This window comes from Doryrhamphus excisus, linkage group LG22 (genome assembly GCF_037039965.1).
Source record: "Doryrhamphus excisus strain RoL-2023G ecotype Guam linkage group LG22, RoL_Dexc_Guam_v1.1, whole genome shotgun sequence".
Taxonomy (NCBI): domain Eukaryota; kingdom Metazoa; phylum Chordata; class Actinopteri; order Syngnathiformes; family Syngnathidae; genus Doryrhamphus; species Doryrhamphus excisus.
Window position 1 is genome coordinate 9,617,958 of NC_136378.1, and position 23,103 is coordinate 9,641,060.

Here is a 23,103-nt window from a genome sequence, read left to right on the forward strand (position 1 = left end):
TTTATGTGCACCAACAGTAATTCAGCTGTCACTGCGAGGTGAACATTAGCAGAGATTAGACTACATTCTCTGGCGTCTGAAGTGGGAAATATCACAAATATATCTTAGAACTGAGCGATTGCTTCTGTCTGAGTGCTTGTTTATCTAAACAGTGGACACACTGAGGGTGTGTTGGGCTGTCAGGACGTCCTCTAACATTGCCAAATCTTGTCACAAGGCAGATGTTTGCTGGCTTGACGTGGAGGTTGCTCGGAGTTTGTATACACTGTCGTTCCATTTTAATTTCCTGTTGATGTGACTCATAGATTTGGTTTCCTGCTCATGCTGGGAAGATAATCTTGTGAGTGAGAAGTTCCTCACATGTTCACTCCTGGACTGTACATGTATAGTTCCTGTTATGTGTTGTTTTGATGGGAAGCTTTCAAATACTGATGGTTCCATTCCCAATCAGTGATCGTGTGAATGTTTGCTTGTCTATTTGTGATTGATGGATGACAGGTGGGATAGGTTCCAGCTCAGAATCGATGATAAGACTGGAATGGAATGGTTTCTTTGTAATTATATGTACTATGACTGGTAATAAGTGGACTGGCATTCAGAAGATGCATTGAAAGACCTGATGTAGTATTCTACACTGGTCACTAGGTGGCAGTAATGTGAGGCACACAAGCACCGGTTTCGATTGCTTTTCTTGCAGGTCACAATAATAATAATATGATAATCATAACACAAGCTACATAATTCACTCCAATCCGCTTACTGTATTTTCTGTACTATAAGTCGCTCCGGAGTATAAGTTGCATTTTTTGCGGGTAATTTATTTCTAACAACAAAGTTCTAACAATAAAATAATAGAGAACAGGCTGAATAGATAAGATATGATATGCTAACACAATGGTTATTGAGCTACACAAAAAATAAACATGATCAGAAAAGGTGTCCAGTGTTTATGTAACATAAAGAGTTTTTTCTTTTATAAGGCGCTCTGGAGTATAAGTCGCAGGAACAGCCAACCTATGAAAAAAGTGTGACTTATAGTCCGGAAAAAACTGTATTTATGTCTGAAACGGCTACTATTTTGGGTAATATGAGTGTGAAGATGATTGTAGGGGTGTTATTTAATGTGTAGAGAGCTCTAATAATGTTAAAAAGCTCATTTAGAGAGTTGTAAACAGATTTTCTGTCCTCTAACTATGGAAATAGCTAAATAAGTTCTTATCTTTAAGACCCCGTTTGAAGTACTGAATGAAGTAATACTGCTGGTTCAGTACAGGGAACAATGATATAAGAATGTATAGTATTGAAGTAATATGAGACCAGTATAACCAATTAGGGGACAGTAAGGTCTCCATGCCACCGTCAGATGATTTAAATGGGAAATTATATGCGTTTTGCTTGGTTGAAGCAGCAAAAAAACAAAAACAAAAACCAAAAAAAAAACAGTAAGTGAAGAAAGCGTCTTCAAAGGAGCAAATATTTGGGCCTGGGAGCAATCTGAAACATCTGTCACTGCTTTCCTCCGCAACCTTCTTCTTCAACGGTCGACAACAAGCAACAGTTCCTCATGAAGCACATGTCTTCTCTTTGTGTTCGTATAAAATGCTAATAGTTTTCAGCAGGCCTAATTTCAAGCGAAATGCTGCAGGCGTGCAAGAGAAGCAGAGCTCCACACAGCAGCAGCAGCAGGAGGAGGAGCAGGAGGAGCAGGAGGAGCGGTAGCACGCACTGACATCGGCGTACGCTCCTCCAAGGATAGATGGGTTTGACCTCAGAGCACTTGACCTTATACGACCTGCTGCGAGAGGAACACGTTCCATAACACATAGTGTTATGTTAATGATGAAAGAGGGGGGGGGGGGGCACAGCAGGTTATTTGAAGTTGTATTAATTATGGTTTCTTACAGTATTTGTCTTATCTTTATTGCCTCTGACTCCCTCTGTTTGGTGTGGGTGTAGGTTTGTTAGTTGAGTCCTGTTTACAAGTGGGACTATAGCAACTGGATTTTTTTTTTAATTTTTGAATAATATTCAATTCAATATTTTGGAAATAGATATTTATTTTTGGTTTTTTTACTTTAGAAAATTGAATTGGAACAAAATGCACAGTTTAAAAAGCTGCAACATCAAACCATATTTCACTTTTGGAACTTCGATTGTCGTCATTTATTCATTCCAGACGTATTTTGTTCCAGAAAGCCAAAAGTATTAACACAAAACCCATTTTTATTGTTTAAAAATTCCAGTTTTACATGCAGAAATCAATTCAAAATGCATATGAATACTTCATAAGAAAACAGGAAGCGTTTATTTTATTGTGTCTTAGGGAACAGTGATGTTATTTTGACTTATATGCATTTAGAGTTATTGTTTTATGTATGGAAAAATATAATTGCAAGTACCTAAGTCACAATTCTAAGTCATTTCCGTGGTGATCTATGTCAGGGGTCTCAAACTTGCGGCCCGCGAGCCAAATGCGGCCCGCGAGCCGCTAGTTTGAGGCCCCCACCTTGATACCAAAGTTTAATGTTGAAATGACAGCTTAAAGCTGTGTGCACACCGGACATAATTAACATGATTTTGCCCCCGCCCATACTGTTACCCTACCCTGTTACCCCGCCCCCCCGGCCGTAGTTTGCTCATCCGTGCAAACTACAGAATGTCGCCCCAGGCGACTGCCCATATGGCCCACAGCTACACCCGCCACTGGATAGCACTGGATTTTTCATTCATTCATTCATTTTCTACCGCTTATCCTCACGAGGGTCGCCAGCCAATCACAGGGCACATATAGACAAACAACCATTCACACTCACATTCATACCTATGGACAATTTGGAGTCGCTAATTAACCTAGCATGTTTTTTGGAATGTGGGAGAAAACAAGAGAAAAGAACATGCAAACTCCACACAGAGATACCCGAGGGTGGAATTGAACCTGGGTCTCCTAGCTGCGAGGTCTGCGCGCTAACCACTCGACCACCGTGCAGCCCCATTGTATTTTTATTTCTGTTATTTCCAATGAAAAGAAAGAAATTGTAAATGCAAGCAGGTCAGAGGTCGACCAGTATCTCGGAATGAATTGCGGTCCATTTCTATGTTCTTCTTCCTGTTTCTCCAATGGAGGAGTCAACATGTGGGTGGAGGCTTCATACAGCATGAGCTGGTGTCTCCTGTGTGGAGCTTGCTCAACATTTTTAGAGGAATTTGGCAGCCATAAGGAACAACATGATCTGTTATTAAGGGTCTTTTCTCCCTCCTGACTTCACCGAATTCATAAATATTTTCATGCTGAGGGTTATCATCACACAGCCTCCCACAAAGCTAAACAAAAAAAAAAAATACCCAACCCAGTTTATCCAGTCAAAGATAAAACATTTGCTTTCTTTTTCTATTGGTTATTCTCCACAACTTGGAGACTACTTTCCTTAACTTGTGAGTTTGGTGATCCAAGAGCATGAAAATTCCAGTTTTCTGCCAGATGAGCTGCTGCCTGCTGCGGGCATGTACACCACGGTGCATTTAAGTGGGTCAGGAAACCCAAACCCAGGCATGACTTTTTAGCGCTTTAAACAGTCCTCTGGAGGCAGAGGGATACAGAAGGTCAAACACCCCCCCATCCCTCGCAGACACCTTAGGGAATGTGGTGCTGGATGCTTTACCCGGATTTCACTTTTACTGGATCAACTTTGTGGTCTGGACTAAAACAAGATGGCTTCCGAGCTATTTATTCTTTGCTTGTTTTAAACTTAATCAGCTTTGTAAGACGACACACCTTCAGTGTGAGGTGTCTATTTCAGCTTGTTTATATTCTCCCGTGTCTCATAACTTACACAGCTGTCACCCCGATACTTTATTTTTTTTTCTTGCATTGCAACAATACCCGAAGGGCATTTTTTCCATTATTTTGACAATGTCACCGTTTATTCCAACATGCAAATGATCTGTCACTTCAGAAAAGATATGACAGCTCCCTATATAAAAAAAAAAAACACAGCAGGATTTCCAACACTATATCTGTCTTATTCTTTCTTATTATACCAGTTTTCAGTTTTAATATGTTTTTCAACCTATGCAGCACGACTTTGTGTATTTTATTCTCCTCACATGGCGTTTAGGGAATATGCTGCTAAATTACACTTGAACTATGGCACAGATACAGAATGCACAGTATCTCACAAAGCTCACTTCACTCCTGACATTTCATTTATTTTCCCTAAGGAGCGGTGCTATAGAAATGAAACTTGGATATAACTTAGTCGTCAGTGTAAAAGGTTGTGTTGTCCCTCGAGAAAATGCCGCACTAAAAAAATGATTGCTGAAATCTTTTTTTTTTTTTTAAACTTTGTTTAATAGTTAGTCTGAACACTAAAAAGCCTTCAATAACAAAACACAGCTGCGACGTGAAACCAAGCTTGGTAGTGACATTATGTTCTAAAAAACGTTTATAATAGGTTTATTTATCTTTGTACACACAAGGCTGTAATGAAAAAATAATACACCACAATGACTGCAGCGGTTCCGACCGCAGCACCAGCAAATACTTCATCGTCGTGGGCTGCATTTACATAACCTGACCTCAGCGTGCAGTGGAAACAATCAACAATGTGTCTCATGAAGCATTTAGTTCATTGAAAAAGGATCAAAAGCTAAAAGTTCCTTGTATGACAACCATGTGTGCATTATTGGGTATGCATTTTCTGCTACTGTATATTATCTGTTGACCGAAACAGTATATACAGTATATAATTGTACATACTGTAAGTCTGGCACACTGACACATTAATCAGATGAATGCACCAGAGCACAGAATTAACCCTGAAAGTGTTCTTTTATCCAAATTCAGTCTTTATTTAAGGGGTTCTTCAGGTGCCATGTTTTATCCTTTGACAAAAATAAATCTGTCAAAAACAACAACGGTGCTGTGACGCCAAAGTACAGCCCACGTTATGTAACACTACTTGATAGTTTCGACAAAATGACAGATGGGTTGGCCCTCAGTGACGAGGAGGAGGCGGAAAAGGGCGTTGTCGAGGATACCGGCGACACATCCTCCTGTTGATGCCCGCTGGCTCACAAGTGGCCAGGATGTGACACCCGAGTTATACACTCTGTCCAACACAATGACATCGCACCTATTCTCTTGCGCCGGATGCCCTCATTCGTCTCTTTTGACAAACCCCCACAGTGTGTCACACTTGTTTGAACCCACACACCCGCTGTCTGCCCACGCCAAATCAACATGTCACATGGTCATCAGTCACCTCACCCCTTGCGATGCGTCACATAACTAATAACTTCATTGTATTAAATGTGTATCTTGGCTCATGCAAATTCCTTTGAGGACATCGGATGCAGTTTTCACCTTCTAATAGATTTATGATGCGCTGCCTCTTGCACAAGTTACGCCTTGATCAAGCTGAACGATAATAGATCTCCATAAGTCATTTTAGTGACTAGAAAAGGACACAGTGATACACGCGGTGTTGTTGAAGTATGTTTCAAAGTCATTTTCTCACTTTTTTTAGCGAATGCCTGCAGAAACATTGAGCATCCTGAGCAATATCAAATCTCCACTTCGGTGAAGTTTCGGGACACAAACCGAAAAAGACAAGATCAGGACTGATAAGACGCTTGGCCGCTTGCCCTGTAAACAACGGCAACGTATCAGGCTCAGCTGTCCCCACATCCGAAAATGTGCCGCAGCAGTAATGGAAATGGCCACCAGGCAGTTAGTGGCTGTCTGGATGTATTGTTTGTGATGCTTTGCAAGGCTGCGCGGTGACGGGAAGCAGACACAAAAGCTCCATCGGGTTGTTGTTGTTAAAAGGCACATTTAGTGCCTCGAGTCCGGTTAAGTTGGTCTGCTTTATGCCCGCTTTCTCCTCACATCTGTAAAAACTAAAAAGAAAAAAAAAACACAGTGGTATGCAGGGGTCTCAAACACACAGGCCGCGGGCCAAATGTGGCCCACAGGACACTAGTTTGAAAGTTTAATGTTAGTGCGGCCCGCGCAAGTTTGATATGGATGCTGTATGGTATCATGTACCCAGAAAAAAATATTACATTTGATTAATGTTCATGTTAAAGGTTAAATAACTGTTAATAGTTATCCTCCCTATCTGTGTGGAAGTGGTAAGTTTTTGATATGGATGCTGTATGGTATCATGTACCCAGAAAAAATTATTACGTTTGATTAATGTTCATGTTAAAGGTTAAATAACTGTTAATAGTTATCCTCCCTATCCGTGTGGAAGTGGTAAGTTTTTGATATGGATGCTGTATGGTATCATGTACCCAGAAAAAATTATTACGTTTGATTAATGTTCATGTTAAAGGTTAAATAACTGTTAATAGTTATCCTCCCTATCTGTGTGGAAGTGGTAAGTTTTTGATATGGATGCTGTATGGTATCATGTACCCAGAAAAAATTATTACGTTTGATTAATGTTCATGTTAAAGGTTAAATAACTGTTAATAGTTATCCTCCCTATCCGTGTGGAAGTGGTAAGTTTTTGATATGGATGCTGTATGGTATCATGTACCCAGAAAAAATTATTACGTTTGATTAATGTTCATGTTAAAGGTTAAATAACTGTTAATAGTTATCCTCCCTATCCGTGTGGAAGTGGTAAGTTTTTGATATGGATGCTGTATGGTATCATGTACCCAGAAAAAATTATTACGTTTGATTAATGTTCATGTTAAAGGTTAAATAACTGTTAATAGTTATCCTCTCTATCCGTGTGGAAGTGGTAAGTTTTTGATATGGATGCTGTATGGTATCATGTACCCAGAAAAAATTATTACGTTTGATTAATGTTCAAGTTAAAGGTTAAATAACTGTTAATAGTTATCCTCCTTATCCGTGTGGAAGTGGTAAGTTTTTGGCGATTTAAGTTTAAAGGAAATAACTTGAAGGCTACCGTTTAGGTCGCTAGCTCTCTAGTTTGCGAGTTAGCATGTGTCTCAAGACCCTGCAGTTGCGCAATATGTTGTAAATAAAAAGAGTATAACTGTGACTATAGTTCACTATAGTGACTATAGACTATAGTTCTATTTGGTTTTTTTTTGCCCAGACCCTAGCTCCAGTGGCCCCCCAGGTAAACTGAGTTTGAGACCCCTGGTGGTATGGATCAAAGAAACAGAGCTTGGCTTTGTCAGGCCTCAAATTCCCAGCTGGGACTTGACCTCGGTGGTTTGGAGACTCCGTCAGAGAGCACCAGAGCAGGACGGAGTTCACTGCCCCCGACTGGCAACCATCATCAGAGCACTGGTCCGCAGAGACTGGAGACGGCGCTGCATGGTTTTTATTTGAGTCCAGTGGAGAGGAGATGATGATGTCAGTGAGGTGACACCGACAATGGAGAGGCGGGTGAAAGCGGGTTGCTTTATTTCGTAGGCTGAACAGACAACACGGACAGATTTTCATTCCAGTGTTTTTTTATTTATTTTTTTTTCTGGCAGTAAAACACTATTGATGCCATCTGCTCTATTTCTATCACCCTCTCACTTTGCTTTGTTTTTAGTCCCTCAGCCTTCGCACCCGGCTTCCATATAATGGCGCATGTTTGGATTGGTGTAGCTGCGGGGAAGCAGGGTATTGTCTGGACAGGATCTGGGCCCAGATTAGCAGATAGCCGGGCTGGTGGGCTGAGGCACGGCTCCATCGTAGGCGTCGTCATCTTTGTTTTACTTGGACCTCGCGAGCACTTTGCAAACCATGAGAGAAATGCCAAGCATTCGAGAAACAGGAACTTAGGAAAACAAGCCACCCAGTCAACCGGGCCCATCATTCATTATAAATATATTACTATTGATTGTGTGTACAGATGGTATCGTTTCATTTTCAGTGCACTGATATTAAATAGAAGCACTTGAATAACAATAAGACATTTTAATGAATACCTCAGTCAAGTGCAGAAATGCTAGAGCTTTTGTTTTCGGTTTCGGTTGCCAAGAATGCATTCAATGTCTGAAAAAAAAAAAAACAAGTGTGGATAAGATATTTTTCTCTTGTGTTGCAGTAACTTGCCTGCCGCAGAGTACAAATGGTACAGTCTCATTCATATTCTACAGTCGCATCCGAGACTCAATATCAACCGCAACATCAGGTAAATTTCATTCATTCATTTTCTGCCGCTTTTCCTCACGAGGGTTGTGGGGGGTGCTGGAGCCTATCCCACATGTCTTCGGGCGAGAGGCGGGGTATACCCTGGACTGGTCGCCAGCCAATCACAGGGCACATATAGACAAACAACCATTCACACTCACATTCATACCTATGGACAATTTGGAGTCGCTAATTAACCTAGCATGTTTTTGGAATGTGGGAGGAAACCGGAGTACCCGGAGAAAACCCACACAAGCACGGGGAGAACATGCAAACTGGGAATTGAACCCTGGTCTCCTAGCTGTGAGGTCTGCGCACTAACCACTAGACCGCCGCGCCGCCCTTTGTGGAACTTAATAATAAGAATTTTGGTAACATATTTTTGTGATAAAAAGTTGGTACAGTCCAAGATTTTTCCACGGAGGGCCATATAGTGAAAAACAAGAGGATCTTAAAGGATCTCCCAGGATTGACAGGTTTAGTTACCGAAGGTAAAGATGGGTGGGTCCAAGTTAAAGAACACGACTTTGGATTTTATTGAACTGAAAACTTTTTGCAATAGCATATAGAGTTCGATTTCTACGGTTTTCCAGAGGGAGTTTTTCCTTGCCTCCGTCACCAAGGGCTTCACCTTTCATTTTCTACCTTTATCCTCACAAGGGTCACGGGTATGCTGGAGCCTATCCCAGCTGTCTTCAAGCGAGAGGCGGTGTACACCCTGGACTGGTGGCCAGCCAATCACAGGGCACATATAGACAAACAACCATTCACACTCACGTTCATACCTATGGACAATTTGGAGTTGCTAATTAACCTAGCATGTTTTTGGAATGGACGGATTTTATTGAACTGAAAATTTTTTGCAAGAGCATATAGTTCGAGTTGACCTCTTTCTACTGATAGTCTGATAGCTATCAGGCGTACGCCTCCCTGTTCCTTGGTTGAAGATAAAGACTATCATAACCCAACCAGTCAAGGAGAACCTGCACTCTGTTCAAGGTTTTGTTTCTCAGAGGGAGTTTTTCCTTACCTCCATCACCAAGGGCTTCTCCTTTCATTTTCTACCTTTATCCTCACGAGGGTCGCAGGTATGCTGGAGCCTATCCCAGCTGTCTTCAAGCGAGAGGTGGTGTACACCCTGGATTGGTCGCCAGCCAATCACAGGGCACATATAGACAAACAACCATTCACACTCACATTCATACCTATGGATAATTTGGAGTCGCTAATTAACCTAGCGTGTTTTTGGAATGTGGGAGGAAACCGGAGTACCCGGAGAAAACCCACGCATGCATGGGGAGAACATGCAAACTCCACACAGATATGGGCGAGGGTGGAATTGAACCCTGGTCTCCTAGCTGTGAGGTCTGCGACCACCGTGCCGCCCTCCTTTAATTCATTCATTTTCTGCGGTTTATCCTCACGAGGGTCGCGGGAGGGGTGCTGGAGCCTATCCCAGCTGTCTTCTACACCCTGGACTGGTCGCCAGCCAATCACAGGGCACATATAGACAAACAACCATTCACACTCACATTCATACCTATGGACAATTTGGAGTCGCTAATTAACCTAGCATTTTTTTGGAATGTGGGAGGAAACCGGAGTACCCTTGGTGTCCTAGTTGTGAGATCTGCATGCTAACCACTCGACCACCGTGCAGCCTGGTTCACCTTTCATTTATGTGTAATTCAAGGCGCAATTTTTGATACAGTTCCTAAAATGACTCCCCTAATATGATATTTTTGTGTGTGTTTGGTTTAAGTATGATTTTCATGGCTGGTTATAGCCAACGCCAACATTTCAATCGGGTAATCACCATTTCGTGCTCAAGAAAAGACACGAACGCAGGACACAGACTACTGATTTATGTTTACTGGCAAAAAAGCAAACAATTAAGCTCCGGTGACAGGTTCAAATTACAACACGCTTGTACCGCTGTGGCAGGGGTGGATGACCTGAAATAGCTGATCTGTCAGTGCGATGAATCTGCAATGATAAAATGTGGTAGCTGGGTGTCAATGCTAATACGCGCCATGTGCTCGTCCTCGCTTTCATCAATCCTCAAAGGAATCCAAATGTTTTAAAACCTTTAAACTCAGCAGATGGACATTTTTGGCTCCAAGAACACAGACCACTCTCATAGTTGTGTGATTGCGGCACCATGTTAGCACACGAGACGACAATATAGTACAGTAAAGTCTCGTTATATCGATATTGTCGGGAGTCGGAAAAAATATCGATATAACCGGACTGTTGATATATCCGATCCTGCGCCGAACTGCATTAAAAGTGGGCAATAATGCACTCTACATTGTTCTATACACACGAGAGAAACCACGAATGGCAGCATGTACATATGAAAAACAGTGATTATTGCAAGCGATAAAAATACAACACAATTAAATACATGTATTTGTACGCTTGTGTCTTCGTTGGAATAGGTGTGTATGCTATGTCAGTTGATTCTTCTGTTGCAGGCATGTGTTTGGCCAGCTATGTGGGGCGGGTTGAGCATGACCTGTGAACCAGGAAGTGCGGGAATCGGTGTGTGTGCTGTGCTCTGGTGGTGGAAGTGTGAAAAATAAAGTTGACTGGAAGCAGCCGTTCGCCGTGTTCTTTTTTGGTATTGAAATCCTTAAGCAAAGATTGATTCAAGCTGCTTTTGTATCGATATAAGCAGACCAAATTGGCTGGCGGGAGATGAAAAGGGCATCGTAGTAACCGGATTATCATAATAACCGGGTATCGTACTAACGGAACTAATTATATCATAAAAGACTAGAAATTTGCCGGGAAATGAAAATAGTATCGTAATAAGCAGTACTTTGATATAACCGATATCGATATAACGAGACTTTACTGTAGCTTGGATTTTTAAATCCGTAACATTTATTTGATTCTTCCTATTTTGTACTTTTCTCAGAGTGAGTCCACTCACTGAGGAAACATCTGAGACTGAAGGTTTGCTTGCTCAGTGTGTGGCACACATGCACATTTTCTTTGCTGACCCCACCCGGACATTCCTGCACGGCCCACACGTTACAGTAATAACACCCCATGTGTCATGGGTGTCACTCGCGGAAAGGTGCAAAGCATGCGGATTATTGATTTTTCTGTCCTCTTCTCCAATGTGAGAGTGGCGGAGCGGCGGAGCGGGCGGAGTGGCGGGCATTGCGCCACAGGAATGATTGTTTCCTTCGCGATTGGACCCACATGGCGCGATGGTCTGTGGGATTCAAGGCCTCTGAGGCTTTCCACACTGTGTCATTTCCTCTCTGGAATCCATAGATCAGGCAAATCACTTCCTATTGTCCTTGCCAAGCTGCCGCCCACTCGGCCTTTCTTTGTCCGTGTCTATTTTTGTGGCCTTTTGGTGAGCCCTGCCCACTGCAAAGCACAAATGTTTGCTTTTCTTTTTCCCTTTAAGACTTTTAAAGTCTTGGACACATGATAACTAAGTTTACCTCTCGGGGTGACATTTACGTATTAGGCATATATGGGAATGGGCGCATATGTTAAACACATCTGTCTCAAAGAAAGAAGGTTCCTCCAACAGTCCGAAAACTTAAGCTTCAGTGCTGACACTAAATTGTCTGCAGGCGTGAATGTGAAGATTGAATCCTGAACTAGATCTGGTCATGGTAGTCCATGGAATATCTGGTCTTTCAGACTGTACCAATGTGCATTTTGAAGCTCGACGTAAAAAAAAAAAGTTGAAAGTCGAAAAAAAAAAGTTGAACGTTGAAAAAAAAAGTCGAAAGTTGAAAATGTTGCCCTGCTTGGACTTGAACTTCTCAAAGCCAAAAAGGAATGGAAGTGTCATTATAACATCATTCCCAGACGCTGAGCAACATTCGGGGGATTTTCATTGAGTAGCCAGAGACAGGCAAGCTTTCCAAACAGTATCCCTGCATAGCGCAGGTTACATTCATGAATAAAACACTTGCTTATATTGGAAGCTTCAACCACAGGGAGTGATGAACGAGTGGACTGTGTGTGATTAGAAAACGGTGGCGTTGACTCTAACTCAATTTACTTGGGGGGCCACTGGAGCTCAGGTTTTCCAAAAAAAAAAACTTTATTTTTTTATTAAAATTTATTAAAAACAAAAAAATTTAAAAAACTTTGCTTTGGTTCCAATTTTCTACAATAAAAGCTCTGATAAAACATTCCACTGTTCTCAAATATCTTACTTTTTATTTTTCTACACAAAATAAGATGAAAAAAATAAATAAAAAATCAAGAATAAAGATAAAAAATAAAATAGATAAATAAAATAAAAAATAAATATAATAATCATAAAAAAAACACCAAATAATAAAAACTTAAGAAACCACATATAGTTGGTGGGTAGACAAATTATTTTTTTCAGATTAAAATGAACAAAGCATTATTAGAGCCCTGTAGACATGACAAAACACGACTATAGTCACATTTATACTCTTTTTATTTACAACATATTGCGCAACTGCAGGGTCTTGAGACACATGCTAACTCGCAAACTAGAGAGCTAGCGACCTAAACGGTAGCCTTCAAGTTATTTCCTTTAAACTTAAAAGCAAAAAATTTACCACTTCCACACGGATAGTGAGGATAACTATTAACAGTTATTTAACCTTTAACATGAACATTAATCAAACGTAATAATTTTTTCTGGGTACATGATACCATACTTTCATATCAAGGCGGGGGCCTCAAACTAGTGTCCTGCGGGCCACATTTGGCCCGCGGGCCGCATGTTTGAGACCCCTGCTCGACAGTAATCTCAGCCACCGACAAGTTTTCTACAGGTCAGAACCAGCTTTTATGTTGAGGACTCAACTTGGCCTTGACTGCATGAAAAAAAAAGGGGGGAGGGTGGGAATCCAACCAGCTCCGAGGCAGCCTCTGGACGTGTATGTGGAAGTTTTAATGGGAGTCAGATGTGCATCTAATCAAAGGAAAATGGTGGGAAACGTTAAGGAGTCTGAGCAAAAAGAAATGCAGGAAATGTGATAACGGTAACAAATTACAATTCTTCAGAGAGTCAGTGAACTAATAAACACACCGTTGGCTTCACGTTGATTTTACCCCCACTGAGAACTTGATCACAGCCTGCGGTTAGATTTATGAAATGCTGTGAAATGTTTGCAAGGCATATACCCTTCTGTGCCAATGTTTAATAACTGAACAATGCACATCAAGTAAATGAAATATTATAACATAACTGGGACTTTTTTTGTTGTTTTTTTTTTACTCTTTAATGCATACTAGCAAATCACTTTTGAGGAGTCATGTCTAGGACCCCTAAAATACGTAAATCTCACTAACATACACTTTCCTGCCAAGTTTGGTGAATTTTATGATATGACAAAGCCCCTTAAAACACTATTCATTGGGAACGGGTGGGGGAATAATAATAATAATGTCATAAAACACAGAAGTTTATAGAAACATAATGCACTTCTTTGGTGCTGAAAAAAGAGAGATTCTCCAGCAATAGTTCTTTAGGACAACCGGGAATAGGGAAAGACGGAATTTTGTGGTCAACACATTATTGTCCAGGATGCTCAGTACTATATTGCTACACTGCAAGGTCGGTTGTGTGGGAGTCACACACCTGTACTTGTAAAGCTATTTCTTGTGATACAGTATTGATACACCATGTTTTGCATGTTGATATTTTGTTAAATATGCAGGAAACTTTATAGCAACTTTATAACGCTATCTAGTGAGCTAATCAGTTAACCTCAAATGTTTTTCTTCTGGACCCAAAGAAGCCAAAACTTACCACTTCCACATGGAATGGGAGGAGAACCTTTTTTTTTTAACCCTCGCCTCTGGCTCCCTCTGGTGGACAGAGGCATTTGAATTAATCAGCTTTGAAATCCATATTGGTACTTGTATATTTCTTAGCTATTATTGCCTGTTAAGTTGCTGTGTGATGAGTTTAGTGTTCTTTGTATTAGTCAGACGTGAGTAATGACCTCCTGCGGTTTCCAATGGGTTGACAACTTTGTCATGAGCTGATGATTGGCGCCTGTCAAAGAGCTTCCTGGTCCTTATATGCAACTTATTTTATGCAACTTATCGTCCGGTGTGTCTTATGCACTAGAAATGACGGTGTGTGTATATATATGTAAATATATACAAAATGTTATGTAAACTAAATTAAATGAGGTTCAAGATGTGTGTTATTGCACATATAACCAGCTTAAAAACGTTGCATTCCTAGAATTAGATTTATTTGCACGATTTTGGAGCGTTATTAGGAAAACAACTTGCTGAAAAGTAATAACTCAGGACTTCAACAAGTGTTATTTTTGGCTGAAATAACCGAGCTTAGTTACAGTAAATCACACAACCGTGTCAAACCTCTTTTTTTTCCCTGCATCCACCCATGCATGCTGCCTATTGTGTATGTGCCCACAGCATAAAGTGCTTTACTTTAGTCCTCACTATTGGTGCTCTTTGTACCCTGTAGACTAAACACAGTCATAGCCGGCAATCTTTTAATGCAAACCCACACAGCCACTTAAAAGACACTTTAAAACTTATATATGTATACATAGAGACATGCTGTATATATATATATATATATATATATGCAAAAAAAAAGTATTTTGATACTGAGCTGCTACTCCTTGGACTGTGTTCCTAATGTGGTGACTTAGTGACGCTTGCAGACAGACAAAACCACACATCCCCGCCAGCTGTGATTTTACTCCCCCTAAAAAAAAAAAACAAAAAAAAAACCATCATGCTGCAAAGCGCTCTGGGAAAATACAAAACAATATTCTACTCTAGTGCAGGGATTACTTTTTGACAAGTTAATTCCGCTACATTTTCTGAAATAACCTGTTGAATTTGTTGTTTTGGCAGGAAAGAGGATGGAACTCTTGACAAAACAAACACAACCTAACGATGGAGAAAGGAGTATGGAATTAAAGATGGTCCTTTTTGCTGTTCCAGCCAGGACACAAAGCAAGGTCAGTGGAAAGCAGGGGTCTCAAACACGCGGCCCGCGGGCCAAATATGGCCCGCAGGACACTAGTTTGAAAGTTTAATGTTAGTGCGGCCCGCGCAAGTTTGATATGGATGCTGTATGGTATCATGTACCCAGAAAAAATTATTACGTTTGATTAATGTTCATGTTAAAGGTTAAATAACTGTTAATAGTTATCCTCCCTATCCGTGTGGAAGTGGTAAGTTTTTGATATGGATGCTGTATGGTATCATGTACTCAGAAAAAATTATTACGTTTCATTAATGTTCATGTTAAAGGTTAAATAACTGTTAATAGTTATCCTCTCTATCCGTGTGGAAGTGGTAAGTTTTTGATATGGATGCTGTATGGTATCATGTACCCAGAAAAAATTATTACGTTTGATTAATGTTCATGTTAAAGGTTAAATAACTGTTAATAGTTATCCTCCCTATCCGTGTGGAAGTGGTAAGTTTTTGATACGGAGGCTGTATGGTATCATGTACTCAGAAAAAATTATTACGTTTGATTAATGTTCATGTTAAAGGTTAAATAATTGTTAATAGTTATCCTCACTATCCGTGTGGAAGTGGTAAATTTTTTGCTTTTAAGTTTAAAGGAAATAACTTGAAGGCTACCGTTTAGTTCGCTAGCTCTCTAGTTTGCGAGTTAGCATGTGTCTCAAGACCCTGCAGTTGCGCAATATGTTGTAAATAAAAAGAGTATAAATGTGACTATAGTCGTGTTTTGTCATGTCTACAGGGCTCTAATAATGCTTTGTGTGCTTAGAGGCCCCCAGGTAAATTGAGTTTGAGACCCCTGGTGTAAAGCCATAACACTAGCTAGTGAGCTAATCAGTTAACCTCAAATGTATTTCTTCTGAACCCAAAGAAGCCAAAAACTTACCACTTCCACATGGAATGGGAGGAGAACCTTTTTTTTTACCCTTCCTCTGACTCCTCTGGCTCCCTCTGGTGGACAGGAATTTGAATGAATCAGCTTTGAAATGTTTTGTTTATTTGAAACCCTTATTGGTACTTGGTTATTTCTTAGCTATCTTTGTCTGTTGAGTTGCCGTGTGATGAGTTTAGCGTTCTTTGTAATCTTGTGGGTCTTCACTACATGACAAGCTCACTGTGAGATCAGCTTGCGCTTACCCTACCTAGCAAGTGTCTTTATAACTCTGTAACACTAGCTAGTGAGCTAATCAGTTAACCTCAAATGTATTTCTTCTGAACCCAAAGAAGCCAAAAACTTACCACTTCCACATGGAATGGGAGGAGAACCTTTTTTACCCTTCCTCTGGCTCCTCTGGTGGACAAGAATTTGAATTAATCAGCTTTGAAATGTTTTCTTTATTTGAAACCCTTATTGGTACTTGTACGTATATTTCTTAGCTATCTTTGTCTGTTAAGTTGCTGTGTGATGAGTTTAGCGTTGTTTGTAATCTTGTGGGTCTTCACTACGTGACAAGCTCACTGTGAGATCAGCTTGCGCTTACTTTACCTAGCAAGTGTCTTTATAACTCTATAACACTAGCTAGTGAGCTAATCAGTTAACCTCAAATGTATTTCTTCTGAACCCAATGAAGCCAAAAACTTACCACTTCCACATGGAATGGGAGGAGAACCTTTTTTTTTACCCTTCCTCTGGCTCCTTCTGGTGGACAAGAATTTGAATTAATCAGCTTTGAAATGTTTTGTTTATTTGAAACCCTTATTGGTACTTGTATATTTCTTAGCTATCTTTGTCTGTCCAGGTTTCGCAGGCTGATGTTTGAGTTTTAGAGTTTTTTAGACCCCTACCTTACAGCAAGACACTCTCGACACTTCCATGCAATGGCAAGGTGTCCATATATTTTGTCCAAGTTGTCAAAAAAAGAAGGTAAAAACATAATAAAATGAAAGGAGCACTTTGAAAGCCTGTTGAAGCTTGTTTCCAGCACAAGTCACTGCAGTGTGGAATGCCTTCATTTGCCTGGAAGAGCAGTCGTGAAGACAGCTGCAGGCAATGGCGTCCACACAAGGGAGACAATGGATGCTGAGGATTTTTGCATGAAATGTACTCGGCTTCCTTTTTCTCCGTCACGGCACAGCACTGGCTTGGAAAACAAGCTCGCAGGCGGCCTAAAAAAGAGCCTCTGTTGTCTGTTTTGATACGGCCTGCTTGCGTTTCCAAGCACAGAAAGTTCCCCAGCGGTATGCATCGAGGTGGGTGGCTGCATGCTAACAGTAGTGGATGAGGGGGTAGACTTTGATTTTCCATTACAAAAATTGCATCAAGGTGAAAAAAAACATGTTTTTCTTAATCGGTCATTGCACACAGCGGAGAGTTTTTTTTTTTTTTTTAATCTCCACTTCATATGCTAAGCAGATGGCGTCCACAGGCAAACAAGTGGGATGGCCTGCGGTGTTTAAGAACAAACAAGTTCACCCTAAAACGGAAAGGACACGACCTCTGAACGCTGCGTGAATAAATGCTGAGATTCATTCGACATTCTTTCCTCGCTAAGCGCCCGCGTGGCGTAAAAGCACCTGCAGACATGACCAAGAAGTTGCTATTTAAACCGAATTATCCAATATCACTTTTTATAATTAACATTTATTAATCATCATTTGCAAGTATTATGTCAATAGTATACATGGACCCAAATATTCCAATTGCATTTTATTTCCTCAAACGGAAAGAATTGAACAGGAATATTCCTTTAACCAATCCGATTGAGGTATCTTGTACCCGCTCAAACGGAAAGTTGTCAGACTGCGTTCTTCTTCGTGGTGTTTTTCTTCTTCTGTTGTTTATTGGCGGTTGGCAACCAGCTTTCGTGTGCATTAGCGCCATCTGTGGAACAGAATCTAAACCCTTCTATACTTTATTCGCAAGTCCACTTTTATTAAAAAATAAAATATATATATCTATATAAAACATGTCCTGAGTTTAATTATAAAATATTATCAAGATTGAATTTGATCTTTTCCTGTTTAAATTTAAATTGATCCCGGGTGCGTTGTTTCAGCGCATGCTCAGATATGACGTAACACGCAGATCTGGACGTTCTTCACTTTTAAAAATGGAGGCCAGCAATCGGCACTGGACTAAGCAAAGTTTGTTTTTGATTCAAACTAAATTTCAAGGCTGGATAGACCAGGGGTGGGCAAACTACGGCCCGGGGGCCACATCCGGCCCGCCAAGTGTTTGAATACGGCCCGCCCAATCTTTCCAAAGTATTTCATTTAAACTCAACATACAACCTGGCATCATGGCCTGAGCCAACCTTTTGATGGTTTTATCAATTTAGTTTTTTGACATGGTCTGTTGTTTACAAAGTGCTCCTGAAAAAAGGGACACAAGCACATAATAATAATAATAATATAATTATTATTATTAGATTATTAGATTATTATAATTATTATTCGAACAATTATGATTATTATAATTATTATACTAATGGTAATTATTATATTAATTATATATAATATTATTGTTATATTTGCATATTTTACATAATAATAATATAATAATTATTATATTAATTTTATTGTAATTATTATAATGTTTTATTATTTTAAAAATATTTAAATATAAATATAAAATAATAAATAATAATAGCAGATTGCATGACAATTTTACAGATACAATAATACCAGGTGGACTGTTACGTGTAAAATATATAGTCTGCCCCCCCCCCCCGTAAATTTTGTCATATCAATGCGGCCCGCGAGTCAAAAAGTTTGCCCACCCCTGGGATAGACGAAAAACTGCCAATACGGAATTATTCCAACAAGTGAAAGAAAAACTAGGGGAAGTCGGTATCACGTGATGTTGATGTTTATGTTTTAATGGGCATGCCCTAGACAAGATATTGGAATATTCCTTTCTATGGATACCATTGTTTCCCGAAAGGTCATTCGGAAAGAGAAAAAGTGGTCATGTAAAAACATGGCTACTGTGGAGTGTCTGTGGTGTAAAGACTGGCATAGCAATGTAATATTGTTCCGTGTAGCAACACCTGCCTTGTTCCTCCGATTGACTTATTGATGCACATGTGAGGTCGTGGTGAAATTTTGTAACATTTTTCATTAGTGGTGTGCCACAAGATTTTTCCAATGTAAAAAAAAAACGTGCCGTGGCTCAAAAAAGGTTGAAAAACACTTCTCCCACACGTCTGCTGTCAGAGACAAAATACACCTGAGGCTCATTGAACAACCACACACGTTGTTCTCGTGTTGCGGGGTCATAGGCGCTAGCTCCACTTTGGAGGTGCTAAGATAATGTAAAGCATTTACATTTTTCGGTGAGGAGTCAAGGTGATTGATATGAGCGGGAAGTGGTTCACATCAAGTTCAAACACAGACTGTTTTGTCTCCTGTGTGTTATTTTCTGTCCTCTTGTGGGTATTTTAAAGTTTTTGGTGTCATTAAAAGTAGACAGAAATACCGCAGTCTTTTCATACTGACACTACTTTGTTGGAAAAGTACATGAATCTGTCATCACGACAACAGCCAGGAGTCTACGTTAAGTACTATAACTTGGTTTTTTCCATTGCTTTGTAGTGGTTCAGAGGGAACATTTTACAATGTGAACCCTGCTGATCGCTGGCAGTGAGGTCAGTGAATGCAGCATGCGTGCGCAATTATTAGGCAATTTGTATTGTTGATAATTAGGGTAACTATTTAACAACAACAATGCTCCTTGTCAATCCGGAATCGGAATATTTAACCCTTAGATGCACAAGTGACTGGACCCTACAAAAATGACCCATACGAGAATCAATGCGTTTTTATGCCAATTTTGCCCTTTTGGTTAGGAATAATCACTCGTATGATATTTAGTATTATATTTAGGACCACACAAAAATCTTAATTTTTCACTTTTTTACATCTTTGAAAAAGAAAATGACCCCGTACAACAATAGAAAATGTGAGGATCCATTGTGTGTTACATAAAAGTAAGTTTAAAATGTGAATGGCATGATATAAAAAATATGTTTTTTGAGAAATACCTGGAATATGAAATGATAAAAAAATTTTAATTATGAAGATATTTCAAGAAAACAACCTGACTGAGTCATTTTTGACCCACTTATGGAAGGTTGGGGTAGTAACACAAAAACAAAAATTTCTTAAAATGTATAAAAGGTAAGTTAAAAATGTGAATGCCATGATATCAAAATCATGTTTTTTGAGGAATACCTGGAATATGAAATGATAAAAAAAATTTAATTATGAAGATATTTCAAGAAAACAACCTGAATGGCATGATATCAAAAACATGTTTTTTGAGGAATACCAGGGTGTAGAAGACAGCTGGGATAGACTCCAGCAACCCCCTTGACCTTTGTGAGGATAAGCAGTAGAAAATGAATGAATGAGTGAATCACAGTGGGACTGCAACCCTGAGTGATGAGATTTTCAAAAATCAGTGTTCGATGCCCAAGCAAGAACCCTGTTAATTTTAAGCGATTTAAGCGATTTGCGTGAGAAATACACATCCAATATAAAAAAAAATGTGTGTGATGTAAAACCACTTAAAGGAACATTGCTCTGATGCTGAAGAATCAAAAGAAGAGATAAAAGTGAGAAGCTGCCTCCCATTCATCAAAACGTCTGTGCATGTGTGTGTGTGTGTGTGTGTGTACGTCCGCCACTTCCATCGCCAACTCGTGCATTTCCATCAAACCTGGGAATCTCCCTTTCTCACAACTTTACTTCGCGTGTGAACACTTGAGAATGAGTCAAACTTTCCTTTCCTTAACATCCGAGCATCATCAAGTTTCCTGAGACCTTCATGCAGGAAATTTTTCCTTGAGTTTGCAAAGCTCTGTTCTACAAACCACTTTCAATACATGTAGACGTGGACAGTATATAAAATGTGTGAAGAATAGCAGGAAGAACGTGTGCTTACTTGCATATTGCAAAGAAAATAACAACACATTTATTCATCATTATGTATAAAAAGTGACGCTAACCATAGATGACAGTTCATTTCAGAAAATGACTTTTCCAGAGTGCAAATCAGAAAAACAGCTCAGTGATCCTTTTAGAAACTGCCTTTCTCTCCGCATCTCCTGTACCAGAGACATAAATAACCATCTAAAACCTCTGGCGACATCTGTAGCTTCTCAATGACCCATCTGTTGGCCTTCACTGACTTTGCCCCTCTAATGGCATAATGCCTCCTTTCCTCTATCTTGACTTATCTCCCAAGTAATGGGATCCTGTGCAGGTCAGTGGGAGCTCATTACACCTGTCCCTTGATGGCGATAAGAGGAGCACCCGGTGGAGACTCTTCACACCAACAATTGGAATACTTACTACAGCCATTTTGGAAAAACATCCTTCAATACCTCACAGAAATTTACTTTTTTTTAATGATCTTCCATTCCATCAATGAAACAAAATTACAGGAACAAACGAAAATACACAGTCAAAACTCAGGACACCCGACCGGAATTTTTTTCATATTTGCAGTGCCCCTCAAAATTCCTTGGAAGACACGCTTCCATACATGGAATACAGATACCCTCCAAGATTTATAATGATTAGACAAATGGTCACTGACTTAATTAGGCTCATCTGCAAAGACATTTTTTCACCGAAACTATCCATCCATCCATTTTCTATATCCTCACGAGAGTCGTGGGCAGGCTGGAGCCTATCCCAGCTGTCTTTGGGCTTGAGGCGGAGTCAACTAGTGCAAAAAACTCCATATATTTAGGTTGAATATTAATATATGATATACTTCCCCAATGTTTTTTTTCCATAAAGTCAAAGCCAAATTGGGACCTATTGTGTTTTTTGCACTTTTCTGATGTATAAATGTAGTTAGATTGTTGTATTCTCGTGTCAAACTATGCCAAAGTTTCAGAAAACGAGGTTTGGAAATTTGGAAGTGAGCCCTGAAAGAAGTTTGGGATGGCTCAAAACGCTCGGTTTCAAAAGGCGTGGTAAATCTGACCTTTTGTGATGTCACAGAGGTGAAGACTTCCTTATATGGTTTATAGTTTGGGCGTGTGACCAATCACAGAGGAGTGGGCATGCCCGGAATGGGTGGAATAAATTAAAACAGACTGTTTTGGTAGGTCCACCCTCGGCCATCTCTGTGTGGAGTTTGCATGTGGATTTTCTCCGGGTACTCCGGTTTCCTCCCACATTCCAAAAACATGCTAGGTTAATTAGCGACTCCAAATTGTCCATAGGTATGAATGTGAGTGTGAATGGTTGTTTGTCTATATGTGCCCTGTGATTGGCTGGCGACCGGTCCAGGGTGTACCCCGCCTCTCGCCCAAAGACAGCTGGGATAGGCTCCAGCACCCCCCGCGACCCTTGTGAGGAAAAGCGGTAGAAAATGAATGAATGAATGTTTTGGCAGGAAGCACAAATCCAAGGAAATAAGCTGGAATAGGTGCAGATTCTGGAAAATCTAAAAAAGTTTTCTATGCTGGTTATTGTGTGTAGCTGCTCTAAAGGAGTCCACAACTTAATACAAAGGGTCAAAAAGGGTCCCCTTTAAAATATGTTTTATAGAAAAATACCCACTTTCATAGTAGTCTCTCTACAGCCGGGCTCGCCAGTTCTTCATCCTTTTGGGGCGGAACCTCATGTTCCCCATGATGACAGACAGTAACCATGTTTTTTACCGTCTTGTCCTCTTGCTTGTTTAGATTAGATTTACAGCGCAAATATGCCGTATTTGTCAGAAAAATAATAATAATAACAGTCAACACCCTCTGAGCGCATGTTTTGACCATTTTTTATCCTTTTTTGTGCAGTCTTACCAGAGTAGAAAAATTTAATATTTCTCATGTTTGGGAAATAAAATATAACTTTATCTCAAAATCTACCCAGGATATAAATAATCATAACATTGTATTTATTTATCTGTGGTACCCCTGCAGAAATGTGTCAAAATTAATAATATAATAATAATAATAATCAGAACTTTAACCCAATAATATTCCCAAAAATGGCCGCCATTGAATTTTCCCACCCCATCCGTACCCATAACGGTGCCACATTGTTACCACACT

The 23,103-nt window shown here is 40.0% G+C and overlaps 1 protein-coding gene across 1 annotated transcript in view; it reads left to right on the plus strand.

Annotated features, from left to right (window-relative positions):
* dctn4 (dynactin 4) overlaps positions 1–23,103 on the plus strand; it is a 45,369-nt gene that overhangs the window by 17,850 nt on the left and 4,416 nt on the right. The window contains exons 15-16 of the mRNA XM_058063130.2: positions 7,077–8,111; positions 14,972–15,078. The gene's annotated coding sequence lies outside the window, so the exon portion shown is untranslated. The remainder of the gene's footprint in view (positions 1–7,076; positions 8,112–14,971; positions 15,079–23,103) is intronic.